Source organism: Suricata suricatta, chromosome 3, assembly GCF_006229205.1.
Source record: "Suricata suricatta isolate VVHF042 chromosome 3, meerkat_22Aug2017_6uvM2_HiC, whole genome shotgun sequence".
NCBI classification, from domain to species: domain Eukaryota; kingdom Metazoa; phylum Chordata; class Mammalia; order Carnivora; family Herpestidae; genus Suricata; species Suricata suricatta.
Window position 1 is genome coordinate 110357327 of NC_043702.1, and position 3435 is coordinate 110360761.

Genomic DNA, 3435 nt, shown 5'->3' on the forward strand with positions numbered 1-3435 from the left:
TTATGCTATCAGAACAAATTGAACAAGTTAATGCATTGCTCATGCATAAACATAACTTACTTGTATAATGACTCAGATTTGGTTTTTGGCTAGTAAACTCAATTTCTGCATTTTTATTCACTGCCTGGACATATTATTTTTCTGCCATACTGACTTAATCTTTCATGAACAAAAGGAGATTAACATGTTGGGAAGAAAAAAAAATAAAAGGCTTCTGTTATATAGAACAAAGGAATTTTTTTAAATTCGAACTGTCTTACAGATAGGCCAAAATTATGTGCTGAAACAATAGTTAAGGGATTTCATTAATTTACTATTTATGTTCTTCTGAATATAACAGCACAATGATAAGAAAGTTTCATGCAGTTATTTTCAATACTGGTTCAGAAGTCAGAACAACAGAAGGAATATTATGCTTCAAATTCACCTGAACAGGTGATAATCATGTAGGCTGTCCATCAAACATTAGAGTAGACAGAATTCCTCTTTTTCTCTTCAGATGGCCAGGCAAGTTCAGTCCAGACCCAGAATATGTTTTTGATCTGGGGTTCCAGGACTGTCTCTGGTCGTTCTAAAGTTTTTCCAGAAGAGACGGACAATCTGGATCTAGTCTAAAGATCACACTCGCTACCCACACATTCCTTAAGCGGCACTGAATCCTCCGAGAAACTATGTGAATGCCTGCTGTTCATAATTCACAGAAGTAAATCAGACTTATTTTTGTGGTAAAGAACACAGGTTCTGGAATTAGTACTCCCCCCGTCCCAGCTTGAAATCCTGGCTCGACACGAACATGGTTTGGGGCAAGTTCTTTGAGATCTCTGTGCAAGTCCACCTGTCTCCAAAATGAAATGATAGTAGTACCTACTTCTTTGAGTTATTATGCAGATTCATTACATAACGCATGTAAAGCTGCTTAGCAAAATATATGTTACACATATACTCTTATTTAATGTGCTCTTTATATGTGTATAGATGATAGATACGTGTGTGTGCATTTATATTTTTTCAGCTTTATCTTACCTAGGCATTCACCCCACTTTGTTCTTATCCTGCCAATATGATACACAAAATATTTTCTGATATTTCCTCCAACCTTGCTCTCCTTCTGTACTACCCTTTGCCAAATGAACATGAGTAACCTAATCAGATGGAGAGAAAGAAAAAATCTCACCTCCTAGAAGAGCTTTGTTGTCTGCAGAGAAAATCCTTTCTCCCATGAACTTCAATTTAGTTCAAAGGCCAATCTAACTCTAATCCAAGATTGAACAGGATGGGAAGATTTTTTTTTTAAGTTTATTTATTTTAGGAGAGAAGGAGGGAGAGAGGGAGAACAGGGGAAGGGCAGAGAGTAGAGAGTATCCCAAGCAGGTTCTGCAGTGCTCAGACTCACAAACCTTGAGATCATGACCTGAGCTGAAGTCAAAAGTTGATGCTTAACGGACTGAACCACCCAGGTGCTCCAGGATGGGAAGTTCTTCGGAAGAGCATCTAAACATGGGAGTGAGGGGGCAGGAAACAGTCACACCGGAAGTTTATTCCTGCCTGTGAACTAACAGCTTCCTGGGCCATAGTAACAGCTTCCATGTTAGAAATGAAGAAACAACAAGAACAAACAGAATGGATTCCAACTAACTGAACAGGAAGGGGAGAGACAGAACGGAACTGCAGACCTCCCAATTTTGTGCTCAGACTACCTAATATCCACGAGCCACTTCCCGTGTGGTCGAACATCCCTAGCAGAACAGGACCTTCCAAGTGTGTAGTAAGCAGGGGCTGCGCCTACTTTTTCCTCTGTGGGCCCAGCCTCCAGAATGAGACAGAGAATGAACTACTTTGGGCTAATTAATCGTTGTTTCCAAAACTAAAACAACCCCTCCAGGGCAGTCGAAAGTATGAGGACTCCTCCTACCTGCTCCTGTCACCCTCCACCAGCAAAATTTACTACATCAGAAAGTCACTCACCGAGGTGGAAGAGGATCCAGAGCTTTCTAGACATAGCGAAGTTGGGTGTCCTTGAAGTTGGGTGACCGGTCTGAATGCTGCATGCCTGGTGTTACCCAGACCGTCTTTCAGCCTCGCCACAGAGAGATGCGCTCCTTGGGCTCCTTCTTAGTGTCGCTGGGCAAAGGGGGCTGGAGGGGTCCTAAAGAGCAAGTTGTCCTATGGTGATACTGGTTTCATCCCTTTTCTGGCACAGAGCTTCCAAAACCCTTGGAATTTCCTAGGTGACCAGAGCTATAAATGTACGTTTTGTTATGTCAACAGGGTGATTGTAGGAAACTCCTAGGTCGTCTAAGCCTAGGGAACTGGTTGCCAGAGGAAACTACCATGTGATTAAAAGGTTAAGACTATTCAGGGAGGAGAGAGGAGCTGGAGATTGAGTTCAATCACCAACGCTAATGATTTAATCAATCATGCCTATGTAATGCAGCATCCATACAAATCCAGAAATCTGGGTTTTAGCAAGCTTCCGGGTTGGTGAATGTAAGATCTGGAGAGAGACACACACTCAGAGAGGACACGGAGGCTCCACACCTCTTCCCTATACCTTGTCCTGTGCTTTTCCTGCACCTGGCGGTTTCTGAATTATAACCTTCTTAACAAACTGGTTTTCTAATAAGTAAAATATTTCTGAGTTCTGTCAGCCACTCTAACAAATTGATGGAACCTGTTAAAAAGAAAACCACAGGCCCAAAATGGTGTCACTTATATTAAGTCAGTAAACCAAGACTTAATATAAAACCTAACTATAATTTGAACCGCATCCCCTCCGGCCCCAGGAAAATACAGCCTTTAACCAGCCAAACTGGAATTTCCTGGGCACTAGGAGGTAATCTGATTGACTTCTTCTAGTCCCGTTAGGAGGCCATCCTTGCCTAAAATAATGCATTCCTTGCTAATAAATTCCTTTCGTCTGGGACGCTTGGGGGCTCAGTCAGTTAGGCTGCGGACTTCAACTCAGGTCATGATCTCACAGCTCTAGCCCCACGTTAGGCTCTGTGCTGACAGCTCAGAACCTGGAGCTTGCTTCAGATTCTGTGTCTCCCTCTCGCTTTTACCTCTCCCCTGCTCACTCACTCTCTCTCTCTCTCTCTCTCTCTCAAAAATAAACACTAAATTTTTTTTAAATTCTTCTGCCCCTTTCTGGTTTTAGAAAATTTCCATTTTGTAAAGCTTCCTGGAGCTTTCCTTTTCTAGGAGCTAGATGGGATCCTGCCTGATTAGGAATCATTAAACAAAGTCAACTTGACCTTCAAATTTACTTGGTTGAATTTTTTTAACAAATCCAAGGAGGGAGTCATGGGAACCTCTAGTTTATAGTTGGTCAGAAGCAGAGGGAACAATCTGGACTTGCAATTGGGCATCTTTAGTATGGACAGTCTTGTGGGGATGAGCCATTAACCTGTGAGATCAGACACTATCTGAATAGAG